The sequence below is a fragment of the Anomalospiza imberbis genome, chromosome Z, assembly GCF_031753505.1.
Source record: "Anomalospiza imberbis isolate Cuckoo-Finch-1a 21T00152 chromosome Z, ASM3175350v1, whole genome shotgun sequence".
In the NCBI taxonomy this organism is placed as follows: domain Eukaryota; kingdom Metazoa; phylum Chordata; class Aves; order Passeriformes; family Viduidae; genus Anomalospiza; species Anomalospiza imberbis.
In genome coordinates, this window is record NC_089721.1 from 61,170,971 (window position 1) to 61,183,177 (window position 12,207).

Sequence of the window (12,207 nt, forward strand, 5' to 3'; positions counted from 1 at the left end):
GCAGAAGGTTGTGTTGCAAACAATGACAATATTTAGTTCACATAAATAGAAAGGACTACTGTAAAGATGCAGTGTTCTTCCTATAGTGGGTTAAGTACCAGTTCCTCCACTCAGGAGGATCAGGATGTCAGGCCTGAGGCTAGTATGTATTCCATCTGCATTTAACTTGGTGGGGAAATAAATCTGAAATATTTTACTGCCAATTATAAAATTCTGGATTCGCTTCACTGTCCCTGAGGAAAGAAGAACACTATGGCTGAGTGTCAAAGTTTAGATGAGAACTACTGAAAGCAAAACAGATTTTATTAACAAAACATCCAGGATAGCCCCAAATGGGACTCAGGCAACCACACTGCAATGACTAAGAGCCTACATTTGATGAAGAAATTGGCATGCCAAGGACTCAGTGTGATACCCACTTCCTGCCTGGGGAGAGCTTGTGTCCTCCCTGAGCCTTAGGACTCAGAAGGACAATGGCGGGCTAAACTTCAGGACAGAGAAAAGGGATAGATAATAGGAATTTAATATGTACCAGTCTCACTCTTATTTTCAGATTGTTCATTTTACCATAACTGAACCAAAGGCAGTGACCTCCTGCATTTTAGTTAGTCTGTGGAGACCCTAATTAGACTAACAATAAATTCTGAGCTCCACATATAATTTGTACTCCCTTCTGCCCATAGCAAAATTTATTTTAGAGTGTAGGAAGAGTGTTGTAGAGCTACCAGAGAGAATGGCATTGATGTTAATGGCAGTCACATATGTTTTGACTGCAGTCAGGTAGAAGTGAGACAGCACTGTGTTGGTTAGCTGAGGATGATACACTGCCTTGCATCCTTCTAACAAGTCACCTTTTATCCTCAGTTCCCTCTTTGGCTGCATCAGCTCCTCAGGGTAAAAATTACCATGTATTTGTGTGGCACCCCACATTGTCATTTCTCTTAAAACTCCTTTAGGTCCCTTGGTGGAATGAGGATTTGCATATATTTACCTATGGCCAGAGCATGTTCCACCACTTGCTTTGAGGAAGGGAGGCTGAGTGAGGAGGAAAGAACAGATTTATCCCTCAAACCTCAACAGTCTTTGCTACTGTCTTTGCTCCTAGAACTGGCATCAATACACAGGGTGGACAGAACACAGGGAGTTGATTTCCACAGCTTGGTCTGCCAAGCTCATTTGAAAAGAAGTCAGGGTAGACAACATCAGCTGCTCTTCCCTTGTTTATCCAGGTCTTTGTTTCATTGTTGGAAGGCAGCCAGGTTGGTCAAGCATGGTTTCCCTTTAGTGAATCCAGGCTGACTACTCCTGACCACCTTCTTGTCATCCATGTGGATGGCCTCATTTCAGAATGAGGTTCTCCATCACCTTTCCAGGGACTGAGGTAAGGCTAACTGGCCAGTAGTTCCCTGGGTCCTTATTCTTGCTCTTTTTGAAGACTGGGGTGAGATTTTCTGTCTTCCAGTCCTCAGGCACCTCTCCTGACCACCATGGCTTCTCAAAGATCTAGGGTATAGTTGTAGGAGAAGATCACACTGCAACTCTCTGATACCTTATGGGCACTGGGTCTTGATGAGAAGCGGTGGTGGATCTATTTTATCCATTGTCAGCACCTTTCTTCTGCATGATTGGGAATAGCTGAAGACCAGAAGGGAAAGTTTCAAATTCTGTGGTTCAGCAGTGGCAGTGCTGTCTGCTACCATGCAAAGAACATTAACAAGTGGACCTTTCTCAGCACTGAATTATGCTTCACAGTACTAAACAAGTGGAGGTTGTAATCAGCCACTGGTAGCTTGGCATCTGTGGTTACAGTTTCCAGGTACTCCCAAATGCTACAAGCCATGCAAGCCATGCAGTTTTATTTTGCAGCTGATACAGATGGGAATATTTATAATTTATATATCTGGTTTTAATTGATCAGTTAACTACCATTTGCCATAATGCTCTGTAAACAGAATCCAAGAGACTTTTTTTTTTGTGGATTAGAATTAAAATACTCTATATTTGGTCTGAAAGCAAGTTTTGGAAATCTGTGATGCTGGTTGTGCTAGTCCAAAGGATGACTCATGGATGGAACTTTAGGTTCATGTTAAATGCCAGTCAACAATTAATAAATACACGTTTGGAAGTCTGCCCCCAAAATGGAAAGGCAAGGATGTACACGTCTCACTTGTTTGTTCCACAGGACATGGATTGTAATTGATGTTTTGTGTGGGCTGTGGAGAGGCAGAGGCAAAAATAATAACAAATCAAAGAGTCCTCTAGAAAAATCCGAATAGCCACTCTGTGAGTCCTCTGGAAAGCTTACATTGGCACTTTTGTCTAAACAAGTCAACTCAGATGTACTCAGTTAAAAATATATCTCCTTTACAAAGCTATTTGCCTCTTTGACACCAAGTGTAGCCATAATTTCTGTGTTAGACTTCCTGTGGCTATCACATGAGCTTATGAGTCAACACATTAGAAGCTTTTCCAGTTATTAACCATGTCAATAACTGAGAACATAAGTATTCTCACAGCACTATGCTTGTGAAGCAAGTAAAGAAAACTAAAGGCATTGGGCCTCTATCCCTTTCAAAACAAGGAATAAAGATGTTTTCCTCTGCCTTCTCAGCTTTATTGATTTTAACCAGTCGACCAAAGTTCAAAAAGAAATGCTCTTTCATTCTACTGTTGCTACAGCAAACCTGTGGTTTGTATCTAATCCCTTTTATGTCTATCACATATAAGTCCTAATTAATGTTTAATTCCTTACTAAAGTCTTCCATTAAGGATTCACTTTATTTCTGGGAGGCATGGGGCCATCACAACTAACATGTATCATTTGTTTGACAGTTTTATGGTTCAGCTGGAACAATTTGCAGAGCTGTCCATCAGTATCTTCCCCGTAGCTTTGCAGCCTTTCTATTTTAAGTAATGAACTGCAGAACAGAGTAGAGTAACAGGCCACTAAGTGATACTTAGAAACTGAAGGAATAAAGTTCAGAAAAGCCACTGCAAATACTTTGCCTAATAATTCATTAAGTTGTTTTGCAAGGTTTAATTCTAGTACATTAGAAGAGGAGCTGTGCTTCAGAGATATCTTCTCAGCAGTGCAAGACTTGCAATATTTTTGTTTCATGGGTTTACACAGCTCTCTCCATAAAGAAGTCACACTAACTGTCAGTTCTCTGAAGATGCAGAGGGCATGACAGATACCTCTGCTGTCTTAGCATGGCCTTGGCAGTGCACAGTGAAAGGGTGGTAAAAGCCTTTCTGTGCTCCTCAGGTGTTTGGTCGTCATCTGATAAGGCACCAGAAGGGAGAAAGGAAGAGATGTCAACAACTTCAGCTGTTGAGCAGCTCTGCAGGTGCATTGCCTTGCAGGACCAGAACAAATTTATGCCCTAAGCCCTCCAGAGTTGGTCAATCTCAAGCTGTCTGTGATATGGCTGTGCATCTCCTTTAGGTACTTGCATATAAGTCTTCGGCATATATCCTCCCCTTCACTACCTGTCTTAGACTCATAACAGACCTCGTATCTTGATAGATTTACCTGTGGTCACAGTTGTACATGAGCCATTAATAAATAGTGACAGTTTGTGATAACATTCCCATTTCATTGCTATTCCAAATGATAGTGCAGAATATTCATGGATAGCATTTCATACAGCTTCCTCATGAAGCCCATTCTTCTACAGGAACAATGACCAGTGACAGCTGCTTCACCATTTCATACAGTGCTCTCTACAGGCTTTTTGTAATGGCAGGAGTCTGCTAAACCACACAGCACTGTCATGTGAAAACACTAGGGTTTGCACCTCAGGCTTATGGCCATGCTTAGCCTGATGCACAGTGAGAAAACAAGTAATCCTAAAATGGGGGCACTGTGGTACCCAAACTAAAGTAAGGTGGACTTGATGCATGGCTTGAAAGATTTTTGCTGTGCTTGCCTGTGGGTTTCCATTCAAGGAGAAGGTGTAGGTTACAATTACGGGTAGAAATGAATGGGAAATCTTCTGATGTAAGATTTTCTCATTTGCATAGTGGAGGAGTGGGTGTGCTCAAGTTAACTGAGTACTCTTTTTCAGGGAAAAGAACACTTAAAATAATGCGTGTTAAAATGGGCTGGTTTTGAAGATCACACAACATATTAAAAGAGAGCACAAGGTCATTCAGCTTCAGGGGTTTGCAGCTGCTTCCCACACAGAACATGTGAATACTTCTGCACAAGTTAGAATTCCCAGTTTTACCTCCTTCTGAAAATAGACTGGTAAACTCACTGAACTGGAGCATAACTGCTTTCCTCTAGAGCCCAAAGCACATTTAGCAACTCAGCAGATATGAGCATTGCACACTCATTTGGGATTTTATGGATATGTGCATCTGTACCATTCCATCCTGTGGTGCAGCCTAATCTGGACAGTGCATCCATTTCAAGTAGTCCTTGCACTCATCCTTCCCTATCTATCGACATGATTAGTAAAAATGTATATGCATGCACAGACATAAACACACAGATAGATACTCCTCTTACACTGAGAGTCAGCTCTCAGTTTCTTGTCAATCAGTGGTCACTGTCTGCAAATGGGTCTTCTTAGAGTGAAGACATCCAAAATTATCCTTTTTCTACATGGTGGCTTCATTTTTCTTCATGGGCCATAATTTGCTGCTCCCAGATTTCCATCTGACTAAACCTTGTCTTTTCCAAACCAGATCCTCTCCTTTGGCTTGTATTTTGCAAACTTCAACCATACTGATAAAAATTTCTTCACAGTTGTTGGATTTTTTTGGTTGAAGGTGGAAAGATGAAACAAGAGAGTAATATCTTTGACAGCTACTAATGTAAGAAGTAACAAAATATTCTGTGGGTACAGGGTAGCAAGGCAGTAAAATCTAGAGGTGTTTATGAGACTAGCTTTGAATGTTAATAGTTTACCCTTCCTAAAACTAACCATTTTCTTTTCAAGAGATCTATCTTCAAAAAAAAAAAAAAAAAAAAAAAAAAAAAAACACAAATTAGAATTTCAACAGAAATTGTTTTACCTGAAAAATTTCTGCTGGCCACAGAAGTGACCAAGAAAAATGAGATGCTCTTTGCAAAAAATGTGTTTCATTTAGTTTTTTGCCTTCTTGCAAACTTTGACCTTTTCTAAATTACAAGGCTTCTGGCCATCACTAAACAAGGGGATCCTGTTGGCTGAGCCAGCAACACTTTAGTTCCAGCAGATGTCAGCTGTCATTGCCGTTCACTTTTCATGGGTCTGCTCAGGGAATTTCACCTTTTGCTCTTCCTTGTCAAGCTGCAGCTCATTGACAATGTAAAATAGGTCAGACAATCACTGACACATTCTTGCTTGTCTTGGTGCTGATGTTTGACATGGCACCAACACACTGTGATGCCCAGTTGACACAGTGTGTCAGTTTTTCCTCTTCATCATGTCTTCCCCCTGTTGTTTGCATTTGTGGCCCTAGAACATTTTAACTGAATTTGCACCCTGAATCCAGGGGGTGTCATGCCAATTTATATTTACCTTCTTCACCTTTGATTCAAAACTGCTGCATCTTCTGTAGTATAAATGAATGACGGTTGACATTTGCCCTTTTAGCCACATTCCATCTCAACACATGCACTGACTTTGTTTATATCTTCATATTTACATCCCTCCTTAATCAGGTAATGCAGGATGATTTAAGATTATTTTAATAATGTGTTACTGGATGCTCTGAAAAAAACAAATTACAATACTTAGTTATACTACTCAGCTGCCCAACTCTATTGGTGATTGTTTTCATATGTTTTGCACCAATTTTTACTTCATCAGGTACTAGTCATGACCTCAAATACCATAGATGTACAATATTACTTGTACAATGCCTTAAGGCATCTATCATATAAAGTTGACATAAGAGTTGCTGCACAGCCTCTGGAGGCCTGCAAAGGAACTGCCATTTTTTTCCTCACTTCTGTCACTCAATTTTGTCCATAAAAACAAGCAGATTATTCTCATTATTCATGTAAGTCTACCCTGATTATTATCCATCTGAATGTCTTCCTTGTTAATGTCTATGTTTCAAATTTTAAAGGGTGTTGGGTGGTACAAGCATACAGTGAATGGATTCTGAGCCAGTCTCAGAGCCTAGAGAAGATCTGAGATGCAAAACTTTGTTATCTTGTTGTGCCAGATGAAACAATGGGAGGTAAAAGGATGGGATCTAGCTAGCCCAACCTAAACCACCCAGAAGGCAGAATAAGCTAGTCCCTGCAGAACAGTCTCTGAGATGTCTCTGTCTGAGACAAGCAGCAAATCTTCTACTGATAACAGAGAAAGCCTTGAAAGGGATGCCTCATTTCTGTATAGCTAGAGCTAGATGAAATGAATCCCCATTAATCAGATTATCTACATCTGCCTGAAGCAAAGACAGGAATATCTCAGCTCTGTCTAAACCTAAAATTTCATCACAAAGACTGTGGCATTGGCAACAGATCACCAAACACTCCTGGTCTAATCCTAAGGCTGTGTACAAGACATGAAGCTTTTTCCCTTTAGACAATGCCTTTTGGGATAATAGCCAAAGGCAATACTTTTGTAACTAAATCAGATGATGTTTTAAATTAATTTTCCCACTTCCTCCCTCTCTCAGTCACAATGCCCATTATCAGGTTGCTGATATTCCTTCCAAAAGCTTTTTCAGACAGAACAGAAAAGATGGTTTCTGACCATAATGACATTAGGCTTTCTCTTAGACTTTTTGCCCAGAGGCACAAGAGGTATTGATGGCTCAGCCTGTCCTAGAAATGTCAGAACACATGAGGTTCACAAAGCCATGCATTAAGTGAAGTGTACAGGACTGTATAGCTGTCAGACAGTAATTTAACAAAAATAAAGCTTTGCTATATAAAGAAGAGTCAGTCAACTTTGCTAATGGCCTCCTGCCTCCTTCACTAATACAAAGTTATCCATAAGGAGAGATGGACAAGTCCACTGACCTACCAGAAGCAGACTCTTGACACTTAATTCTTGTTAACCTAAATGCTTCCATTTGTGCCTTCAGTTACAAAATGACTGTTTTCTTAGCAGGACTGTTCTTCACATAACAGAGGATAGGTGTTACTTTTTTCTTTCTGAATTACCAGAAGATTTGGATCTTAACTCACGATCCATTTTAACTGGAATGGGCTGCTAGTCTCCTTTGGCAGACTTGAAGTGCTCTCCTTCCAGATGCAAACTTAAGCTAGCCCCAAAAAGGTTAAAAAATCTCAGGACCTCTGCAGCTTTGGTCACTTACACTGCGGTGTCTTCGTTCCTTATGCTGCTGCTGATTTAAATTCTGTCAGTCCCACAGCAGTCCTTTTCTCAGCACACTTCATTTGAAAGCCATCAATTAAGTAAAGAATTAAGGGGTTCAGAAATTAGTTTTTAAAAGAATGAAAAATATTCTCTGCTAAGAAAATGGATTTTTGTCCGAGTGGTTCTGATTATGGAAGGATGGCAGCATTTTCTAAGGATAAAAGAGTGCTCTCCCTGTCCCTCATATAAATCAACTGGCAGTTGAAATATTTTGCAGAGGACATATGCCATGATGAGATTTCATGGAAGATGTCACTTGGCTGCTTGCTCTTCTGAGAGTGTTGTATGTCATTGCAGTCATAGCATGCTTCCCCTCACCAGGAACTCTGTTAGGGAAGTTTAGGTTTGGCCAAATACTTCCTTAGTTCATTTTTTGCAATTTGCCTAAAAGGAAATTAAAATTTCATGTGAGAATCTGCATGATTTTCTGATAAACTGTAGGAAAGGCTCAAGTAAATAGCTTTGGGCTATTTAAAACAGCACTACTAAGGCACGTCAGCACAATCTGGGTACAAGTTCTATGGCACAGTGCAGACTTAATTTTAGCACTGAGATAACAAGTTTCTCTTTCAAAGAGATCAAAATTCTTCAGACACTTGCTCCAGTTCCTTCTGGAGGGGAAAAACGTCCTCTTTGAAGAATTCTGACAAAAGTCTCACCTGGTGGGAAATCCAAGCTCACTTGATGTGCTTTATTGCATGTTAAGGATCTGACATCAGTGCTGTTCTAAATCTCTGTGCTTTGACTGGTTTTCAGGGAGTCTATAGGAAAACATTTACACAATTTCTCACTTCTGCATGGAATCTTTACAGGACTGTTGAGGTGTGACTTAGTTCCTGCCTGTTTCTGTTGTTGATTTTGCTCTAAAATTTTTCAAGAACTTGTGTCTATAATTTTTGCCAGAAGGGCTCCTCCTGACAAATTTCCAGTGAAATCTGATGAAAAAGAGAAAAAGAGGCTTATTTTCAGATGAAATTATGATTGTGAATATGTCTCATTGTCCAGAAAGTCTCTTACTGGTTAGTGCATTGAAGCCCACATTTTCATGTTCAATTTTTGTTGACTCCCTTGATCGCTCAGTGCTTTGGCTGTTCCAGTTGTTCATGTGACCACTGAGCTCCTCCTTTTCCTCTTTGCCTTGCCTCCTGTGCCAGTTTTGAAATTGACGCCTCTGAAGATTGTCTGCCTGTCAGTGTGTTTATGTAGAGCTCTTGCAAAGTAAATCTCTTTGACACTGGAACGTTTTTGACACTGAAATTTGGCTGCCCATGTGTTACATGACTGCATCCTCCTTTCCCACTGGCATTAAGGAACTCCAGAAACCTTTAGTGATGGATTGGGAAAACAAGCAGAGAGAGAAATACTGGATTCTCTCAGACACAAACATTTTTACTGCTACTTTGGTTGTTCCAGAGTGGTGATATGGTCTTTAGGAGCAAAAAGGGAATAAGCTAAGTTAATAAGAGTAACATTCCCACCAATCGCAAGGGATCAACATTGCTCACAAAACCAAGCACAAATAATCTCAAACAAGACTCTTCAAAATCTACAGGACACTAAGGATAAAAGCATCTCACAGACTCTGAAATGACCAGGATTACTTAAACTTCTAGCCCCAGTTCAGATTTTTTTTCTATTCATTTGCATTTAATAAGGAAAATTCCCCCACAAAATTTTTAGTATGTCTTGAATATATTGAGCCCTTTTTGCCATGTGAAAATATGTCCATAAAATGTTGTAGTATGCTGGGAAATGTTGGAGAGTTGGACCTGAAGAATTTTTAAGAGAAACATTAGTAGATCATTTCAATGTTCCAAAATAAAGAGTAAGGACTGAAGTTTTGAGAACTTTCAAACAAAGCTTGCCAACCTCTTTTTGATATGTGTAGAAGCTGTGTCCTTCAACGTTTTCATCACTTGGGAAAGTGTTTCAGATTTCAGGCCAAGGTACCATAGATATTGTCAAAGCGGATTAGTTTCATTACAGGGGAAATCTGAGAAGTGAATGGCAGAGTTCCTACAGACATGGGTTATTTACCCCATATATTTACAAGTTCTCTCAAATGGCACCTTTTCTTTTTATTTCTTTTTTTTTTTTAATTGGATGGGGTGCTGCTTTTTTTTATATCATACATTATGTGTTAAATGTTTATGGTTTTTCTCTAATGCTTATTACTTACATTGAATAGTGACTTTTTATTCTAAACTAATTTGTGAGTGCTAACATCACTATGAACATGGAGGTTCGGAAGAAGAAAGGAGGAGGACAGGGTATGCTTAAATCCTTCTATCTTAGAACTTTTGTCCCTTATGTACAAAACTCAGACCCTTCTGTATGAGGCCTAAAACTCTCTTGTATAGTACTCAAAATTTCTTCCTTTCACTTTGTGACTACTTCTACTATAATATCTAAACTTTTGTGATTTCTTGTTCTTCTTGCAAGGTTGGTAAAATGTTCTATGGATCAGGTTCAAAGCCACAGGGGTCTGTGGCTGCATTCCAGGGTCTCAAATGCTTCTGACTTGGGCTTGGAACATCCAAGAGTGTCCAAGGGACATTCTGGGTTCCGACAGGGTGCCTGCTCTGAGCTCAATTTTCAGATAACCAGGATGTTGCTAAGGCTTTCCTCTAGCATCAGCAAGGTAAAGGGGTTTACTTCATTATCCAACCTGACAAAACCTTTCCCCTCACCTATCCTTTCCTAAATTCTGTCCTCTGACAGAAGATTAGTGACAGAGGAATGTCAAGTTGCCTAGTCTAGACATGGTGTATTTCTGAGGTTTTTATCCCAGGTAGAATCTGATGTTTAATTATATAAATGGATACAGTATTCATCACCATGCAGTCAAACATCTGTTATTTCTGCTGCACTTGGATATATTGGGGCCCAAATATTCCAAGAGATAAACCTTATGTGAGAAGATTTATCTTTCATCTTCAAGCTGGTGCTCTTTCTACTCCAGATTTTGGATGAAAAATAGGACAGATACTTAATTTATTTCCCATCTTATGGTTTTGTTTTCTATATATGTTTCTAATGATTGAAGCAAGAATAAGACTGTTCTTTATTTCACCCCTGCTTCCTGCTCAAACCATATTTTTTCATCACACATTTTTCTGTCTACTCACCCTTCCAAAAGTCAATTTTTAATGAATTTTAAAGAAAACTAAGTTTCTGTAAATTTGTTGTGAATCAAAAACTGCATTAAGGGAACAACTCAAATGAGATTTTTCTCATCTGAAGAAACAATAGACAGACTATATATCTCATTTGGAAGAAGTCACATTGCAATACTTACCCCCGCAGCCCCCTGGAGTTACAAGGCGAGCCCAGATCTGAGAGAGCTTTGGGGGGAAATATTTCAGGGTTAAGGTGAAAGATTCCAAAAGAGGCTCTAACTCCCAATGTGGTCCAAGACGTTTATTCCATAGGAGGAAGACGGAAAGAGAGCAAACCAGGAAGGAACAGGGTATTATCTAGACCCCTGTTCAGAAAGAGCCAATTGGGTCCAGAAAGGAAGGGTTAAACTAACATGGTTACAGCTGCAGGGGTCTCGGGGTGGGGGGATTCCCCAAAGCGATGCAACATCACGTGGTTAGTCAGCATGTATATGTTAGTTCACCAGTCACCATACATACACATAGCTCCTACCTGGCTTCTACACATGCTGCTTTGTACCCCTTAGGGATCTAAAAGTGAGCAAGAGGGATGGTCATGGCTGTTGAAATACTGGAAGTTTGGAGGGAAAAGATGCATGCACAAAAGATAAGATTCCATCACTCCTCCAGCTCATTGACTAGCCCATTTCCCTAATGACAACTTGGTTCTTCTTTTTCAATTGTTAGGGGATTTTTTCCACACTAATTAGTTTAAAGACTCTTTCTACCACCCCCCCCCTTTTTTTTTTGCTTTCCCCAACCACCAAGTTCTCCACGAATTTTATTATTTCTTTGGAACACACCCACAAACCTCAGTCCACTATAACACAGCCTCAGAGTAGTTATTCAGCCAGCATATGACCACAACCATGAATTGTTGGATCAACAAGAGCACTGTTAGGTGTGCTCTGAACACCTTGAGTTACTTGCTCTTGTGCTTGAGTTACTTGCTCTTTCCAGAGGTCTATTATTTCATTAATTTGTAAGGGCTAAAACTGGGCATTTGCATCTTAATCTTTTTTAGGCCAGGTGATTTCAGACATTCAGTCTGGAACTCTACTGCAGTCATATTCCCATCATTCACTAGCTCAATCTGGCCCTGTACCTTTTGTTTAAGACCCCTACCCTTTCCACTCATCACACTCATTGCTATTGTATTTTCCCTAACAATATTGATACTATATCTATTATCCTCACCACAAGGAAAAGACATGAGAAGACCCACCCCCTCAACAGTCAATGAAGCCAACATTTTCAGGATGTTACATCATAGCATCCCTTTGAGCATTCCCATTTACACTTCTGCTTGATTTGGTTTTTTCCCTACTTAAGAAATGCTAAATTTCTTAGAAATAAAATGTTGGCTATACTAGCATCCCTGGAGGCAATGCATGTTTCAGTATAGAATTTGGTTGCTTCCACAAGATCCTATTCAAACTTGTGTGGTCTTCATGTTATTTCTGCTATCACAACTGTGTGCATAAAGCTAGAGATTTATGCTGGCCTCTTTCTGTTATAGCTTTTTAGATCTGCTTCAAAACATTTTGTGATTTCCATTTTGGGATTAAGGAGAAATGGCATCTATAGTGAGGAGCTCAAAAGAGGGTACAGAAATAGCCAATGCACCTTCCCTGTAAGTGTCAAAGTATGCTTGCAGCAAAGAAAGGAACTTACATTAGGGAAGTGTAGAAACATATATATTACATGTTCAAAACCTACTC